The sequence below is a fragment of the Lissotriton helveticus genome, chromosome 5_1, assembly GCF_964261635.1.
Source record: "Lissotriton helveticus chromosome 5_1, aLisHel1.1, whole genome shotgun sequence".
Lineage (NCBI taxonomy): Eukaryota > Metazoa > Chordata > Amphibia > Caudata > Salamandridae > Lissotriton > Lissotriton helveticus.
This window is the reverse complement of record NC_136065.1, coordinates 924,918,773-924,938,513: the sequence shown is the minus strand read 5'-3', so window position 1 is coordinate 924,938,513 and position 19,741 is coordinate 924,918,773. Positions and strand designations below refer to the sequence as shown.

Sequence of the window (19,741 nt, the reverse complement as noted above, 5' to 3'; positions counted from 1 at the left end):
TAGGGATCTTGTGCACCAGGTTTCCTGCAGCATTAAGACATCAAAGCTAGTGACCCAATCAGTCCAGGATTTTATGTTCATTTTGGCATTGAGGCCAGCAATATTCCAACTCAGGATTGAAAATTCATCGGAAACTGTAGTAAGAACATGGCCCTGAGCGCCCTTGGTGGAGTCCGATAACAACCTATGCCTGCCTGGAGAATTAGGCGGTGTTACGAGGGAACAAATGGACGAAACACCAGCAGGGATTTCCTTATTGGTATCATCACTGGCTGAAAAGTGAGGTAAAATGTCTAATGGTCAGTCCAAACTACATGTATCTGCTAGTGCAGTGTATCTGTTAAAAAGTGGGAAAGGCGGTGGTGCTGGAAAAAGTGGAAAGGACGGTGGAGCAGAAAAGAGTTGCCTGGGTGGTGGCCTATAAAAGTAGGCCAAAGGCACGGGAGTAACAATCGTAGATGGTCCAGGATGGATGCTGTTGCGATTGAGTATGTGTTTAGCAGTGCCGGGGTACCTGAAATTTAGAACAATGCAGTCCCCGTTAAAGTCTTTGCGTAAGGGGCCAACCCAACTTACACGACGGGCAGACAGAATTTCGTGTGAAATATCGTGGCCGACTCCCTTATGTTTAGTCAGCCAGTCGATACACTTATTGTTTAGCTGGACCCAGGATTCGCCTTGTCCCTCCTTAAGGGGTGGGACGCCTGCCAATACTAAGACGTATGGGCAGGCGTCAGGTGGTAAATGAAGGGCGGGTTCTTGAGATTTTCTGGGTCTGCTGGCTGTTGGTTGTTCCTTCCTAGCGTTATTGCAGCTTTGGATCGCAGGTTTCACAGGGATTGTAGTAAGGCCCTCCTGTCGTGTGCCATTAGATGTAATGGTGGTTTTAGTGGAAGCGGCAACTGCGAGAGAAGTAGGCTTGGGTTTGGTGGCAGGTTTAGTTTGCCCTGTGTTAGTGTGACTATGTGTATAATTAGCTGTAGGGGTACTGCTGACAGGTTTAGGAACTCCCTTCGTGCCACTGTTGGTACTAGGCGCGCCACACAAGAAAACCTTGCCAGCGGACTCCAGATCTTTCAAAAGGCGATCGCCTCTCAGCTGGTCAAGGCTGATCACCCCTTTCCTTTTTACCTCTTCCTTTTTAATTACATTTTCTAATTTATCTAACCTTTTAAAAACAATATTAAATTGCTTGATCATTTGACATTCTAATTGTTTAAAAATAGAGTCTGGGGCGTGGCCAAGATGGCGGTGTGAGCAGACGCGCCTCGCTGAGCTCCCGCCGCTGGCCGCCGTACTAACGCTTCCTACAGCATCCCTCCTGGCCCGGGGTAGGTTTCCGAGGTGCCCGATTCCAGCGCTGGTGTAGAGGTGACCCGGAGGGAAGGTATCGCACATCGGCGGCGCCTGAGAACTGCCGGGTTTGAACGGACTTGGCGCGGCCCTCTGAGGCCTGTGGTGACCGGAGCGGTGAAAGCGAGGCCGCGGTGGGCGGAGCTACGCAGCCGGCGCTGCGACATCCTGACCGGGCAGCAGCAGTGGTGGCAGGTCCGGACTGTGCGCGAGGCCTCCCGCGGCTCCTGGGCGGGGGCTTCTGCGGACCTGCTGCCTTATCCCTCATTGACGGCGGAACGGCAGGGATTGCTAGGCCGTGGCTGCCGGTGTGCGTCTGTGAGGAGCGGGGCGGAGGCGCCCGCGAGAGGAAGGAGGACAGAGGTGAGGAGCGGTGGGTTGTCGTGTGGCCCCCCCCCGAGTGCGGTGGCAAGCAGCTGTGAAGAGGTGGCGGCGTGGGGTGCCCTGCAACGGCGCAGAGAGCCCCTGCAGAGTGCAGCGCGACGGGAGCTGTCTCCGACCCTAGCCGTAGTCAACTGCCTCGTGGCCTCCTAAACCCTGCAGGCTGACGGCCGCCATTTCGTGGAGCACGCAGTCACGGCCTGTCTGGCTGAACTGGCTCGGCCCCGCCCTTTGCTCTCCCACACAGGCCGCACAGACTGGTGGCGCATCCCCACGGCTCTGACCTTGACGCACTAAACCAAAGTGGGGGGGGGGTGTGAGGACCCGTACACACCCCAGCTAAGGTTTTGGCCTTACGAGGTACGGCTGCCTACTGGAACCGGCGTTGGTGCTCCCCCGGGGTGGGGGCGAGTGGAGCCAGAGGGCCCCGTGGAAGAACTCTGGGGCTGGAATCTTCATCCCTATCATAGCTGACCTGGATATATTGGTCACGACGTACCGAAGCCTCGGACTACCCTGCCCCGCACTATTCCGTTGATGGACCTGGGAGGCATGGCCGCTGGGCGAGTGCGCAAGGACAGGACCATTAAAGACCTGCTCGCCCCTACCACAATGGGGAAGAAAACCGACCCTCATGTCTCTGGACAACAGGCAAAGTCCGCCAAGATGGCGGCCGGCTCGCCAAGTGCGAATCCCCCAGGGCACGGACGAACCCATCACTAGGTCCTTCTTGGAGTCCCTGTTTAGCGGCCTACGGGAGGATCTCCAACTCCTTAAAACCGAACTGAAGGGTGAGATTCGAGAGCTGCGTCGGGTCACTGACGCCATCGGAGAGAGAGTGGCGGACTTCGAGACGAAGAGTGATAGTCGGGATGTCGAGATGGAGGCGCTCCAGCAAGAAATCATCCGCATCCATGACCAACAGGTTGACTTGCAATCACACGTTGAGGACTTGGAGAACCGTTCCCGGCGACACAATATTCGGATTCGCGGGGTGAAGCCCACCCCCGACACTACGGACCTCTTCCAGTTCACACAAGGCCTCTTCAACCACATCCTGGGCAGACCGGCAGACTCAGTTATACGTCTGGATAGAGCGCATCGGACAGGGCCGCCCAGAGCCTCCAATGCCCTGCCAGCAGGCATTTTAGTTTGCGTCCAGGACTTTCGCACCAAGGAGGAGGTCCTCAGCAAAGCACGGCAGATGGGACCCATCACCTATGGCGATCACTCCCCGACGCTCTTTCAGGACCTAGCCGCCATCACCCTGGAGAAACGCAGGACATTCAGGCCAGTCACCACCGAGCTGAGACGCCTTGGTATCACATACAGCTGGGGGCACCCCTTCCGCTTGGTGTTTAAATGGGAAAACAAGGTGTGCCAGCTGCGGTCGCTCAGGGACACGTGCCAGCTACTGGGCATTGAGGAACCCGAGTCGGATGGGGGCTCACGCCCTGGGAATGGCCCGGAGACCGGCTCCACCAGCCGGTGGCGGCAGCAGAAGCAAAGGCGTAAGCCGCGACGCCCACCGCCTGCGGAGATCCAAGAAGGTCAGAGAGCGCCGGTCGAAACAGCGGCGCTGGAGTTGGCGGCAATGGACAACGGCTGACGAACAGGCCTTGGTAGCCCGGAGCCCGTAGGACTGGGTGTGGAATGCATTGGTGGTCAGCGGCGGGAGGGGATTCGATGGACCCGGACACACTCCCCTGCTTTCTCCACTCATCTGTGAGAGATGATGGACAGTAATGTACTTTTCTGGCACTTGGCCTTATGGTTTTCAGTTTGGGGATGTTGGGGGGGAAGGAGGGAGGGGGGGTGGAGGGAGTATTGGGGCTGGAAAGGGGGTAGGGTAAGGGCTGTACGTTGTTGTGGGATGGCGAGGGAGGGGTTCCAGGTCCGGGGGGTTCCGACGCGACAGGCTGTTGAACACTCTAGGTCTCCGGCGGCAGGCTACGGCCAGACACGGTTCAGGATGTTGTGGGAGTCAGGTTGGAACGGGGTTGTGTGCATTGAGGGTCGACGCGGGAGATCGGAGCGGGAGGAGAAGAAGTTGACTCATGGCTCCCACTGAAGTACGTATTCTCTCTCTGAACGTGCGGGGGCTCAACAACCCCATCAAATGGAGGGCGGTGCTGTCCTGCCTCAAGCACGCACAAGCAGACATCTGTCTCCTCCAAGAGATGCACTTACTACAGAAAGACTGCATGAGAATGAGGGCGCACACCTTTCCGCATCAGTTCTTTTCGTCCGCACCAAACAGGAAAGCTGGGGTTGCAATATTAGTAGCACGGAAGTTTCGAGGGCGGGTTCTGCGGAAGGGAGCAGAGATTAAGGGGAGGCTCTTATCATACCACTTCTCTCTGGGGGGGGCTGACTTCACGGTCTGTTCGGTCTATGCCCCTAACGAGGGACAGGAAAAATTATTTCATGAAGCGCTTGGCGTAGTGGCGGCATCTGAAGACAGGCATGTCCTTATGGGGGGTGACCTTAACCTTGTGTTCGACACCACCTTAGATAGGTCAGCACAGCGCTCTCCGCAGGCTGGGTCCCTGTCCGAGGGGGGATTGGCGAGACTAGCGGAGCTGGGTATGGTGGACCTCTGGCGCAGCTTCCATCCAGGCACCAGAGCCTACTCATACTTCTCAAGCGCGAATCGCACATATGCCAGGCTGGATTATTTCTTGGCCTCTACTTCCTTACAAGCACTGACGTCCACTGTAGAGATAGGAGTAGCGTCCCTTTCTGACCATGCTCCCCTGCTGGTGACTTTCCTCTTCCCTCCAGTGCAGCGACTTTCCCGGTGCTGGCGCCTCAGGGACACACTGCTGCACCGCAAGGAGGTTCCAGAGACAATACTAAGCGCGATCCAAGATTACCTGCTACATAACAACACTGCTGACACTTTCCCGACAACACACTGGGCGGCGCTAAAAGCGGTCCTTAGGGGTGAATTTATAGCCTTATCTTCGGCGGAGAACAGGGCGCGGGCAGAGAAAAGGGAAGAGCTGACGCAGAAAGTCAGAGAGCTGGAAGGCATGCACCAAAGGACGTGCGCCCCGAGGATCTGGAGGCAACTGACCCTGGTTCGAAAGCAATTGAGCGCGTTGGACCAGGACAGAGCGGAATTCGCGGCATTGAGGGTGCGCCATATGTACTATACGGGGGGAGATAGATGCGGGCGCCTATTGGGACGGGCGCTTAGAGAGAAGCGCCAGCGTCAGACGGTGAAGGACATCAGAACATCCGGAGGTCGCCTAGCCACGGAGGATGGGGAGATCGCGATCGCCTTCAGCGATTTCTACACCTCACTATACACAGGGGCGACGCTGGATCGGGCGGCGGGTGAAGCGTTTCTCGACTCTGCCCAGCTCCCTGCGCTCACTGCGGATCAGGCAGCGGCCCTGGAGGGCGACATCAGACCCGAGGAGGTCATCTCGGCCATCTCCAGACTCAAGTTGGGGAAGGCCCCGGGACCGGACTGCTTCACGGCCCTCTTCTATAAAAAGTTTTGCACGCAGGTAGTCCCGCTGCTTACCACTCTGTTTAATCATCTTTCGGAGCCAGGTGCGATCACGGAGGACCTTCTGGACGCTACCATTTGCGTGATCCCTAAACCGGGGAAAGACCACTCGAGATGCGAAGCGTATCGACCCATCTCGCTGCTCAATATAGATCTGAAGCTGTACACAAGGATCCTTGCCGCGAGACTCGGCCCACTGATGCCGAGACTAATTGTCCCAGACCAAACGGGGTTTATTTCAGAACGTCAAACCATCGACAACACTAAAAGGGCATTGCACCTCATAGAGAAGGCCACACGTACGAGAGGGGAATATATGCTATTGACCATTAACGCGGAAAAGGCCTTCGACCGTGTCCACTGGCCGTATTTGGAGCAGGTCCTGGCAAGAGCCGGACTGGGTGACCGTTTCCGCGCCTGGGTCCTAAACTGCTACGCGAGGCCCTCGGCGACCGTTCGTGTCAATGGTTGCTCCTCGCCCCGCTTCCCCATAGAGCGTGGCACGAGGCAGGGATGTCCACTCTCCCCCTTGTTATTCGCCCTCTATATGGAGCCCCTGGCGCAGGCGGTGAGGCTTGCTCCGGGGGTTCGTGGAATCAAAATGGGGGCCTTCGAGCATACCATCAGCTTATATGCGGACGATGTCCTGCTGTCACTGTCCTCCCCCGGGGAGTCCCTTCCGGCCTGTGTGACGATTCTGGATGCCTTCGCGGAGGTGGCCGGTTTTAAGGTTAACCTCAGCAAATCCGTAGCACTCGACCTTTCCCTGGAGGCGTCCACGAGGGCACACTTACAGGGCCTCTTCCCCTTCCCATGGTCATCTGAGGCTGTCCCCTATTTGGGTATTCAGTTGGCACCTACTTTGCAGGGCACGGTCCGTCTTAACTACGCGAAACTCCGGCAAACGATTCGGTCGGAGCTGGGCAGATGGAGACACCTTCCGTTATCGTGGCTCGGCAAAGTGGCGGCGATCAAAATGACGATTCTACCGCAGGTCCTGTATTTATTCAGAGCCATCCCTATGAGACCCCCGGAGGGATGGATCCGTCAGACCCAAGCTGAACTGGCCCAATTCATATGGAATGGGCGACGCCCACGCATGAAACTACGCCTGGCAATGTTGCCTCCTGAACACGGGGGACTGGGCCTCCCAGACCTGTTATTATACTACCAGGCGGCACAGCTAAGAACGCTTGTGGAGTGGAGTAAATGGGAGTCCGAGAAGCACTGGCTCTTCCAAGACCAGGCAGTGGCGGGCCGCACTCTGCAGGAGGTCCCTTTCCTGCGGCGGCAGCATCGACCCCCGAATCTCTATGCTTCCTTCACCACGAGAACGCCTCTGGAGGTGTGGGACCAGGTGAGTGTAGCACACGAGCTGACTTCCTTCCCATCCCCACTGACACCCCTGATGTCCAACCCGGACTTCGGTCCTGGTATGGACGTGGCAGCATTCGCAAAATGGGGCCCGGCGGGTTGTAAGGTGCTGTCCCATATATACGCGAAGGACGGGGCCATCCCCTTTGATGCCTTTCGCCGTGAATTTGGCTTGCCTGAGGAGGAACGTCTCCGTTACTTCCAGGTGCGACACTGGGCACTCCATCCCACCACTAGAGACGGGGCTGATCGCAGACTCAGCGAGTACGAGTACTGGCTTCTCTCGAGAAAATCTGACCGCAACTTAATATCGGATCTTTATCGCATGCTGTTGGGTAGGTACCTACATATCCACAATGCAGGGAGAGCATGATGGGAGAGGGACCTAGGACGCACGCTGAGTAATAAAGAGTGGGAGGGCATTTGTTATAGGGCCCGTCATTCTGCCCATCATATGGGCTTGACGGACACCCTCACTAAAATTGCCACATATTGGTACTATACCCCTGAAAAACTGCACGAGATGGACCACACACGAGACACACTCTGCTGGCGGGGATGTGGGGAGAGGGGTACACTAGTACACCTATTGTGGGACTGTTCTCACCTGCAGGATTACTGGAAACAGGTGCTGGACGAGGTGGACCTGCACTTAGACACTACCATCCCGAGGTTCCCCGCATATGTGCTGCTGGGCTCTCCCAATCCCATCACTTACCCATTGCGCTCCCACCGAGGAAGACTGATAGCCATAGCCCTGGGGTCAGCGATACAGAATATTCTCACTTATTGGCGCACTACACATGTCCCCACCTTTCAGGGCTGGTTGCACCGTCTTTGGAACGTCCTGGGGATGGAGAAATTGTCACTAATTGCCAAGGGGGAGGGAGACAAGTACCCAAAACTATGGCAACCCTTCTTAACGCTTCTAGCTACTGAGTTCAGGGAGGTGACTTGCCCTAGATATCTGCGCCTGCTGCGGCTGTCACAGTCCGATGCTGGAGGACCTAAGGATTGAACGATCACTGCTAAGTGGAAGACAGTTGGACCTGGAACAGGGGTGGGGGGTTGGTAGGTTGGGGGGTGGCGGGAATGGGGTCATACAGTTTGGTTGTTGTTCTATTTCTTTTTTCTGGACACTACTTTGAAGCCTTGATGCAGACCCGGTCGCAGTGGCCATTACCTTGATGTGGTGTTCAATTACCCCGAGCCACCATCAACGGTATTTGAGAGACCTTCTACCAGCACTTGAACTAACTACCAGGGTCTGCGAAATGCGATTGACTATGCAATCTATCCTTCATTTTCACTGTTTAGACCTGTTATTAAAAGCTGTATCAACGCTGGCTGGGCTGAATGTTGACGCCGAACCAGCTTGTAAAGCATGTTGGTATATCAGATTGAATGTGCAGCGCAATAAACAAAATTTAATCATAAAAATAGAGTCCACAATTGTCTCAATAAAATTCCCATTGGGCTTTGGTTGAATGATGCTCTCAGTCAGAAACTCAGTCTGTGTGCGCAAGGAATTAGAGTCATCAATAGAAAGTGTTATGGGGGTAACTGAATCAGCATTTAGTGGCATTTCGGTATTATCAATGTCAATGTTACCCTCAGATTGTTTCTGTTTCCCTCTGGTCCACATGCTCTGAGGAGTTGGTTAGTTTTTGTTGCGGGCAGGTTGCTCCCTTTTATTTACAGTAGATTTTCCTTTTGCCCTCGCCGGTTTTATTGTTTGTTGACAGGGGTGGGGTTACAGACTGTACATCGCAGTCAGGCAGAGAGGCAATGGTTATAACTGGACTGCTGTCCCCTGGCAGCATTTCCGACGATGGTACCATAGTGGATGGTTTCAAGATGGTAATTGCTGGAGATAGCGGACAAGTATTTAAAGGACTGACTTGGGATGACTGTAGGACAATGGTACTACGACCCAGTGACATCCTCCTTTCCGTATTAGCAATTTCCTCCTGGACCATTGTTAGGGCGTTTTCCAATAAGCATTCAAACGAGGGAGGTGGGATAGGGGAACTGACAGGAGCAGATGTTATAGGCGTGATATTACGCTTCCCCATGATGAATTAACCCCAGCTCACCTCTTATAGCAGATGTCAGCGCTGTGGCCCAGCCCAGCCTCCTCTGGCCTCTGAGGGACGCGGGAGGGCTGGCTTGTTTTTAGGCGCCTCCGGGCGCTGGCTGGAAGTGGACGGCGTCAGCAAAGGCTCTTGGGGGCTGTAGTCCCCCCCCTGGCGGCCGTGGTGCGCGATGGTCTGGCGTCTCCGGCAGCTGGGGGGGGACCTGGGCTGATGTCAGGAGCCCGCACGAGCAACAGTGAACCAGGGCGTGTGGCAGGAGCCCAAGGCAGGAGCCCCAAAGGTAGGCACAAAAGTCCGTAGCTTAGGCAGAGTAATCCCGCTCTGCCGAAGGGCTGGCTTGTTTTTAAGCGCCTCCGGGCGCTGGCTGGAAGTGGGCGGCGTCAGCCGCAAAGGCTCTTGGGGGCTGTAGTCCCCCCCCCTGGCGGCCGTGGTGCGCGATGGTCTGGCGTCTCCGGCAGCTGGGGGGGACCTGGGCAAATTGCTAGTAATCCACACACCATATAGGACCTTCCATAGTTTCCTTTTAAGTCAAAAGCAGCACAGAGAATGATAAATGCCACAAAAAGATCTACCCTCCTTTATCTTCAGTCTTCTACTTGCTGATCATCTCTCTTGGAGTCCGGGGGCGGAATAAAGAAAATCAGATGTTGCATTCTAAGTACTAGACGGTTATGATCACTCTCCTCATGCTGTGCCACAACCATATCATCTATCTGACTCTAAAGTCTAACATCCAAGATTATATAATCAAAGACGCTGCAGTACAACTCTCTCCTGAATGTAGGGACAGGAGTAATATCGGAGGGTCCAAACTCCGGGTGCATACGGCCTTCATTCTGTGCACTGTTATATCAAGCAAGCATGTACATTTATTTGTAGATGAATTAAAATCATTGCAAAATCACTCCACACAGGGTTGAAATAGTTGCTAAAAACATTGTGAAAAAAGCTCCGTGTTAAAACATCATGCTGTGCAAAAGAAATGTCCTCATACATTAAGACCGATAGTTCATTAAAGCGCTCAATGGCCAAATATACTCGGTGTATGCAGATGTATTCAAGCTAACCTGGCTGATGAGGGGTGTTAGCCCGAAACCGGTCCCAGGATGCTTGTTTCGGGTCCAAGGAAGACATGGCAGATCTGTGACATGGGTGAGTGTCTAAAAAGTTTTGGCGCTCCGTCCATCATCTCCTTGTGTTTGTTTTGTTCGCCATAAGTTGGCAGGATATGCCCAGACGTGGGTTCCCTGCTCACTTTGCCACTGGATTCAAGCTAGCCTGGCTGATGAGGCCTGTTAGCCCGAAACCGGTCCCAGGATGCTTGTTTCCGGTCCAGGAAAGACATGGCTTGGCAGTTCGGGCTGGACTGTTTCCATGATGCACAGGGTCAAGACTGATGTGCATATAGCTGTGTCTGAACTGGGGTGGCGAGGTGAGCTAAAGAACGATGATGGATTCAACCCAGATCTGTGACTGGGGTTGAATGTCTGAAAAGTTTCAGCGCTCCGTCCATCATCTCCTTGTGTTTGCTTTACAGATGTATTTATGCCAACTACTGATTGGGAGTCCTCAGAAATGAATGAACCGAACAGGGATAGGTTTGTCCGGGCGAAAGTTTAAGGACCAGGGGCCCCTTGATGGATGAGGGCTGTGTATTAGCTTGTAACTAGGTATAGCAGCCTAGATTGGCTGACAAGTTCCAGTTACTTTGTCAATTGTATCCGTGCCTTGGAGGTGACAATTCCTTATCTAGCATCGCAGAATGTGCTGATAATAGTTTGTTCACCTTGTAATAGGAACTTGGCAGCCCTGCAGGAAAGCCGGATTGATTTACTATTCAATAATGTCATCACTGCATGGCAGCAGGATCTTATCTTGAGTGCTCGAAAGGCAGGGCAGAGTAATTTCTGTTTACGTTGATTAACTTCAGGGCAGGTGCACAGAAGATGTAATAGGCTTTCGTCAAATTGACCACATAAATGGCAAAGGGAGTTTGACCAGCTTTGTTTCCTTTTCCGGGGCCACACAGCCTCTAAATGGGAGTTTGAAAGTGGAGCAAGACCGCTTTGATTTGTCTCACATTTCGGTCCTCTTCCTTTTACCTGCTGGGCCCATGGGAGAGGAGCAAGACAATTGCGGTTGAAATTCCTCGGCACTGAAGGTAGAGTACTTGGAGGGGGTCTCAGAGGACCTGTGCCCAAAGCTGGTAAGCAGTTGTAACTCTTGCATCAGCAACTACAGACACAGATGGAACAGAAAATGTGGAGGCAGATACAGGAGGAGGGGAAGAGAGGGACAAACGATGGTCTGCCAGCTAAATTTCTTTGCTTGAAGTACCTGTCTGTGCTTTGGGCCGATTTATCGAGAGCTTGTGTTTCTCCATTTTCTAGGGCTCTACAAAACATAGGATGAAGAGCAGAAAAAGAAAAAAGAAAACAAACTAGCAGTACATGTTTGATAACAGATGAAAGAGGGGTGGTTCAGCCCAGTCTCTGTCACGCAATGATGGGCAAAGATGAGCCCAGTCTTGGCCCGGTCTTCCCCAGGGCATGCCCAGACGCGACCGCGCAGTAGTAGTGGCCTCATGCTATATAGAGCTTCCAGGTGGTGACCCGGCCTCCTCCACCACATACCAGCATCAGGGGCTGCGGGCAATGTAGTTCCCCAGCAACCAAAAGGCAAGAATCTGTTCATGCTTGTCCTGCGCAACAGTAGTGGCTTTGCACCAATATAGCGCCTCCAGGTGGTGTTCCTGCCTCCTCCACCTCACACCAGCAGCAGGGATTGTGGGCAATGTAATAACCAGATGAACCAACAGGCAAGAATCTGCTCATGCGTGTCCCACTTGATGTTGAGAACATTAAAAAAAGAAGTCCTACACCTTGAAATTATAGGTACTTAAGTGAGTTGCCAAGCACAAGCACTAAAACATGGGAACTGGTGCTAGTTGTCCACCTCAACTCTCCCTCCAGCTACAGGAAGAAACAAGTATGACCATACTCAATATGTCTGTAGAGGAAGACATAAAAGAAGGACTACAGGTCAGAAGTTAACATGTGAGTCGTAATGGAAGTACATGTGGTTGTTAAAAAGTTGACCTGGCTGAGAATCATCATCGTTCTGAAGTGTGGCCAATGTAATTTGTTACACATATTCATGTCGATCCATGCATATGTCATAGGGGCTATCAACACTCTAATGGTACTGCTGAAATGTATTGACATTGGGCTACAACAATCATCATGTACTAATATATTGATGATTAAGGGTTGATTTGTCTGCCTAGTACCTTAAGTGTGATGTATTACCACAGTATGACTAATGTGGCTTCTCGTCAGCAACATAACATTGTGGTTTCGTACCGAGCACCTAACACATCAGTTCAATATCCACAGACCCACATCACACAGCATTTGCACGTAGTGTGTTTAATTTTACAGTTTCGGCAGTTCCTATCTACCTGAGGTCACCGCTTGTATACAAGTGCAGCCAATTGACCCTAGGATATTAGAAATTTCTGCTGTAGTACAGATGTTTCCTCTGCTGGCATTAGCTGTCTGGGTGGCCAAAAGGAAAGTACATGCTTCTCACTCTTTCCCTGCAAAGCATCCATCACTTGGCAGACTATTTTGCTAAAGGTTAACTGAGAAATGCCACACACAGATCCTGCTGTCTGCTGTGTGGTGCTTCTTGCAAAGATTTCCAGTGCTTCTTACTTTTTCAGGAAGGGCAGAAGGTAGTGGAATCATTTGTTGGGCTCCAGGGTATCCATAATAGTGAAAACATGTTTTTTTATGGTGCCCACATTAAGCCTGTGTATCCTCTGGATCTCAAGTCGACTCATGTGTATGGGTTCCAGCATTGCTCTGCCAATTCTGGCTGTTTTCCTGTTTTGCTGCACCATTTGACATTGATTAATGGCCTGGTTTCCATCTTCATGCTGTGTAGGGTTTCGTTGTAACATAACTTGGATCTGACATAGCATAATATAGTGGCCTAGCAGTGCTGCATCTATGTGGTATATTGCAGAGTATAAGTGTGAGCTGCTGCAGGCAACCTGTGATAGCTTCACCTGTCCCTGGTGATAATGTAGTCTGGCCCTGTGTGCAGGTGTGTGATATCTTACTATTTTCTGCTCAGTGTATGTACTGTTTTTTTCTATTATCATGGTTTTTGGATTTTCCTATTGTTTTACAACTATCCTTCCATTCTCTACACTTTCACGAATTCTTACCACCCCCTTTTAACTGGTGGTATTTTAAGTTTGTTAATGACTTCTCATACTTGTAATTAGGTCTTATTTACCACAAGTTACTTTTCACATGTAAATAGTGCATGCATTAAATAGCACATGCGTTTAATAGCGCTTGTTGACTACTGATATGCAGTATTTAGCACATTTGCTAAATAACAGATGCCGTTTTTAACTCAATTCATTCAACCTCAGGTTCCCAAACTGTGCGCCATGGCTCCCTGCGAAGCCCTCAAACCTAGCTAGCGGAGCCACACACCAAGGACTTTATTGCATTTAATGCTGAAGGGTCTGTTAGCTTCAGTTAAACTAATTAGACTTACAAAGGATGATGTCGATGATGTGTAAGTGACAAGCCTAAAGCTGTAAACGTAGTGCCTAATTGATGGCATGAAGAGGGAGATGACCTCCATATTTTACTGGATCCCCACATTCCATAAGTCCCAAAGTAAGCAGAAGATGCCTGATTTATTTTGTTAAACTGATTAATAGTTTTGTTTTTTTCAAATGTATTTTACACCAATGCAAGTTATCAGGAAAGTACAGTTGTCCTGTATATTAACCACATTAAGTATTGACACTTGGGTTTGAATCATAGGTACTTCCAGTACACATTCTTTTCAGTACACACACATTTCCAGACAGGCTTGCTCTCTTCTTGAGCACAGAGAAGTAAAACACCATATACAACATAATGCGAACATTTGGAAGCAAAAAAAAAGGAAGTTTAAAAAAAATACAAGTTTGAGAGGGTACTCTAAAAAAAGGCACGGGCAAATAAGTCTAACTAGGGATAATTTATTATAGGTGCCACCTTAGTAATATGAAACACCCTGCGTATATGAATCTAATACCTTGATCAGCTTCATCCCACTTATTTTCAGGGAGAAAAATGCCAGTACTCCTGAGGCCAGGTTTACATCCACCGCACTCTCCCAAAAAATTAACAGTGGGGAGCCACGGGCAATGGACAATTGGTCAAGGGAGCTGCGGGTTGAAAACATTTGGTAACCACTGGTTTTAAACTAATGAGCTATTGACCCATGCCTGTGGTAACTACTACGATGTCTAACTCATAATTAGGAACAACGTCTCTATAGGTCTATTGTGTTTCAGCAGACCTTGTAATGATCAATGGGGTCAGTAATTTTGTTATTCGCCCCATCAGGAATTCCTGAACACTGATAAAGAGGCCTTACAAATTGATCTTTGACTATTGGGACTGTTTTACACAATTTTGTCATCATAGTTGTAGCCATCCTGAGAACATGCGGGGTTAGCAATGTGACCTTTGTTTGCTTCCAAACCAAGATTACTAATGTTCTGTACTAGTAGGGACACTCATTTTCTGTACCAGTAGGGGCGGTCTTTTTTCCATGGTTTGGATTTCCTTCTGTAAGTTGCAAGGCCCTCTTCTGTCCACACTTCCGCCTGGAGAGGTTTCAAAACCTTGAGAATAACTTTCAGCTGTGCTGGAGTCCAGTATCACTTGCAACATGACTAGTACCCTGCTTCCTGATCATTGATCTCTTGTTCAATCCTTGGTGCTCTCCAGAATAGGCTAATGTAACTTTTTCTTGACCGGTCTCCCAAATACCCATGTCACCCCTCTGAAATCAGTCCTACACTGGGTGGAACATTTTGCTAATGGGGCCAAAGGCAATTATCATATCTCACCTATGGTAGTTACTTTTTTCTGGCTACCCATTGAAGCCAGGAACAAATACAAGATGGCTTGTATCACTCACAAGGCACTACACTCATCCACTCCTCGTTGGGGGTCTTTAAAACAGCGATGAAAACCCTGCTCCTTCAAAGACATATTTCCTAAATGTCACCGGAGTTAACCTCTCCAGTGGAAATGTGCTCTCAATTCTAAGGTCCCCTTAACTAAACTCTCCGTTGGAAATGTGCTCTCACATCTAATGCTTAGGTTAACTGCATTAACTCACTAGTTGATAAAATGCTCACTGCTCTTACTTATACTACCTACTTCCTCGAATTACTGTAATTCTATACCTTATAACACTATTTGCTATTCTGTGATCTTGCACTCTCAGCAGCACACAGTTGTAATTCTGTCCCCTCTGAAATGACCTGCTATTTTGAGTCTTATGTTTTATTGTAAAGCTTTCTAGCATATTTGGGTAATGTCTGTGCTATGTAAAAATGTATAAATAAATAAATATATGGGTAAACAACTGCTCTCTCCCATATCCCTTGCAATTCCAAACTGTTAGTTTAATTGTTTCCTTCTTCCATGCCAAAACACACAAGTATTTTTAGACAATTCAGTGTCTAGAATATTGTAAAGGTGTAGTGTTGGTTATTTTGTGCTTCAAAATATATCCCTCCTCCAAAGGGAGCTCTGGTGTAGTTAATTTTATTATACCATATGCTTTTACCATGGAACACCTCTGTGATTCAATCATACTCCTAATAAAGTCTGTTTCTGTATCTCTCATGAATATTACGTCCTTTGGATTATCCCTAGAAGTGAATATTCATGGAAGACTACTACTTTTTGCTCAATGGAGTGCTTTAGAAAATCTACTACATACAAACTCGATGCTGACGGAGAATATTGCGAACTGTTGCTGACGTATCTTTTTTCAAATTCAGTGAAGGTCCATTTTGTAGCACTGAAACATATCAGATGCGTTCCTCCAGATGCAATCCATTTAGAAATTGTTGTCTACCTCAAAAAATTGACTTTCCTGTTTTGCTTTATGGAACTTTGAGCTCTAATTGTTTGGAGAGGTTATATCATTGGTTGAGCCGTTAGTCCTTTCGAGGTGATTAATTCACTCATATTACATGCTTTGATGGTTGCTTTCAAAAACGTGCCTTGTGTCCTGATAATGACCTTTGAGTGATAAGGTCAAAATGCGTTGACGTTCCCTTTGGCAATTTAAGAGGACGCAGTCACTGTATTATTGATCCTGAAATGTAGTGGACAATTTGTTTACTATTCCTCTGCCATAGTGTCTGTTTGTATACACTGATTTTTTTGTCTTTATATGTTGATTATGTGTAATCCCATGAGGACCATGTTATATGTTTATACTATGTGTGATCTTTTTTGTGTTTGGCAATACGTTATTTTAATACCCCGAAGTTGCTTCGAAAAATGCTTTGTCTGTGGGTACCTTCATGTGAGGGTGAGCATACAGCAGGCCGGAAAAGCAGGCAAGGAGGCCGGATGTAGTGGGCTACGCCGGTGTTTATTGGTGTTTAAGGCAAAGAAACAAGAGCGGGAACGTGAGAACAAAGTCTTTGTTCGAGGGTCCGGATTCTGCGTCGGGCTTGGGTCCAGTTCCTTGCTGCAGGGTCTTCTGGCTGATCCGACGTCGGGGAGGAACCTCGGAGGTAAGTAAGAGAAACAAGAGACCTGTTAGTCCCGACGGGGTTCTCAAGAGAACCCTACTACCGTCACCCGGGTCATGCGGGAGAGAAAGGAGTGACTGTGAGGCGGGGAGGAATCGAGAGGGGGGAGGGAAAAAACGAGAGCGTGTCAGGTAAGGGCGTGAGGGGGGGAAGGATATTTACAAAGTGAGGGTGCTTTACAATCTCTACAGTGCTCTTACGACTATGTTCGTGCCTAGAAGGGAGAAATTTACACAGGATCTATCAGGAGCACCTAGCGAGCTCTGAGGGGGATTACGGGTACTCACACGGTCCGCCGTGACTCTCCGGTGAGTCAGGGCCGCTCTCCAGCCACCTCCTCGGGTCTCCGCCAGTCCTCCGTCCACACGTCTTCTTCGGTCTCCTCTTCTCCTTCCACGGCTCCAGTTCGAGTGTCCTGCCACGATACTCCAACGGCGTTCTGGTCCCAGGTCTCGGCTTTTCCCTGTTCTGACGCTGCCACGGGGGTGGTACTTCCGGGGTCAGAGAGTTGTCCTTCCTCTGGTCGCAGGTCTCTGGTTGGCTCCTGCAAGAGAGAGGAGGGCGGGATTCCGTTGGTCACGGGTGTTTCGCCTTCTTCTGTTGCTGTCATCGGGAAGCGTTCACGGGGATGCAGTCCCGGCGGAAAGGAAGGTAATACAGGTGGGTGTGGGCGTTTTCGGCGTAGGGGGGCCCGGGTCGCCGCCTCACACTTCATTTGCACCTTAATTTTGTATGTGGTGAAACCTGACTCTTTTATAAAAAAAAAATCTTCCCTGAATCACTGTAGCTATAAAGCTATAATATTGTTTACTGCCCAAGGTTCTTGGTAATAGGGCTGCCCCTATTGCAGACAACGATTGCTTGATTTTGGTTGCGACAAAGTGTCACCAATAGTTGTTGAAATGTCACACATAATTACACTGAATTTATGAAAATGTCACACACAACAATCTGAAACCGTGGCAGCTATGCTGCTATTCTGCTGCCTCAGTGAGAAACGATTCAGAAAAGGGGGTGGTGATGAACAGAGTGTCTGAATTAAGCAGACCACACTTACCCAGTCCAAAGATCAGGGCTTGATCCATCACCGTTATTTAGCTCACTGCCCCATCCCAGCTCAGAACCTGGCTATATGCAAATTAGTCTGTCCCTGGCCCAGTGCATCATGGGAACAGGGCAGACCAAACTACCAAGCCATTTCTTCACCAGAAAGGAGACAAGCTTCCGAGGACCGGTTTCTGCCATTTCAGGCGTCGTCGGCCCGGCTTGCTTGAATCCTGATGGAGCAGTGAGCAAGGGACTCATGTCTGAGTATACCCTGCCACACCTATAGTGGCCAAAAACGATTCAGAAAAGGGGGTGGTGATGAACAGAGTGTCTGAATTAAGCAGACCACTCTTACCCAGTCCAAAGATCAGGGCTTGATCCATCACCGTTATTTAGCTCACTGCCCCATCCCAGCTCAGAACCTGGCTATATGCAAATTAGTCTGTCCCTGGCCCAGTGCATCATGGGAACAGGGCAGACCAAACTACCAAGCCAATTCTTCACCAGAAAGGAGACAAGCTTCCGGGGACCGGTTTCTGCCATTTCAGGCGTCGTCGGCCCGGCTTGCTTGAATCCTGATGGAGCAGTGAGCAAGGGACTCATGTCTGAGTATACCCTGCCACACTTTTGTCCACCCTAAGCGTGGAAGGGTATACTCAGATGTGAGTCCCTTGCTCATTGCACCATCAGGATTCAAGCAAGCCGGGCCGAAGACGGCTGAAATGCCAGAAACCGGTCCCCGGAAGCTTGTTTCCTTCCCAGTGTAAGAATTGGCTTTTGTAGTCTGGTCTGCCCTGTTCCCATGATGCACTGGGCCAGGGACAGACTAATTTGCATACAGCCGGGTTCTGAAACTGGGATGGTGCAATGAGCTAAAAAACGGTGTTGGATCTAGCCCTGATCTTTTGACTGGGTGAGAGTACTCTGCTTAATTCAGAGACTCTGTCCATCACCACCCCTTGTTGTAAATAATTTTGTCCACCCTAAGCGTGGAAGGGTATACTCAGATGTGAGTCCCTTGCTCATTGCACCATCAGGATTCAAGCAAGCCGGGCCGAAGACGGCTGAAATGCCAGAAACCGGTCCCCGGAAGCTTGTTTCCTTCCCAGTGTAAGAATTGGCTTTTGTAGTCTGGTCTGCCCTGTTCCCATGATGCACTGGGCCAGGGACAGACTAATTTGCATACAGCCGGGTTCTGAAACTGGGATGGTGCAATGAGCTAAAAAACGGGGTTGGATCTAGCCCTGATCTTTTGACTGGGTGAGAGAAGTCTGCTTAATTCAGAGACTCTGTCCATCACCACCCCTTGTTGTAAATAATTTTGTCCACCCTAAGCGTGGAAGGGTATACTCAGATGTGAGTCCCTTGCTCATTGCACCATCAGGATTCAAGCAAGCCGGGCCGAAGACGGCTGAAATGCCAGAAACCGGTCCCCGGAAGCTTGTTTCCTTCCCAGTGTAAGAATTGGCTTTTGTAGTCTGGTCTGCCCTGTTCCCATGATGCACTGGGCCAGGGACAGACTAATTTGCATACAGCCGGGTTCTGAAACTGGGATGGTGCAATGAGCTAAAAAACGGTGTTGGATCTAGCCCTGATCTTTTGACTGGGTGAGAGTACTCTGCTTAATTCAGAGACTCTGTCCATCACCACCCCTTGTTGTAAATAATTTTGTCCACCCTAAGCGTGGAAGGGTATACTCAGATGTGAGTCCCTTGCTCATTGCACCATCAGGATTCAAGCAAGCCGGGCCGAAGACGGCTGAAATGCCAGAAACCGGTCCCCGGAAGCTTGTTTCCTTCCCAGTGTAAGAATTGGCTTTTGTAGTCTGGTCTGCCCTGTTCCCATGATGCACTGGGCCAGGGACAGACTAATTTGCATACAGCCGGGTTCTGAAACTGGGATGGTGCAATGAGCTAAAAAACGGTGTTGGATCTAGCCCTGATCTTTTGACTGGGTGAGAGTACTCTGCTTCATTCAGAGACTCTGTCCATCACCACCCCTTGTTGTAAATAATTTTGTCCACCCTAAGCGTGGAAGGGTATACTCAGATGTGAGTCCCTTGCTCATTGCACCATCAGGATTCAAGCAAGCCGGGCCGAAGACGGCTGAAATGCCAGAAACCGGTCCCCGGAAGCTTGTTTCCTTCCCAGTGTAAGAATTGGCTTTTGTAGTCTGGTCTGCCCTGTTCCCATGATGCACTGGGCCAGGGACAGACTAATTTGCATACAGCCGGGTTCTGAAACTGGGATGGTGCAATGAGCTAAAAAACGGTGTTGGATCTAGCCCTGATCTTTTGACTGGGTGAGAGTACTCTGCTTAATTCAGAGACTC

The 19,741-nt window shown here is 50.2% G+C and overlaps 1 protein-coding gene across 1 annotated transcript in view; it reads left to right on the top strand.

Annotated features, from left to right (window-relative positions):
* Nucleotides 1–19,741, top strand: part of SLC35G1 (solute carrier family 35 member G1) — a 209,947-nt gene that overhangs the window by 107,224 nt on the left and 82,982 nt on the right. The window lies entirely within an intron of this gene.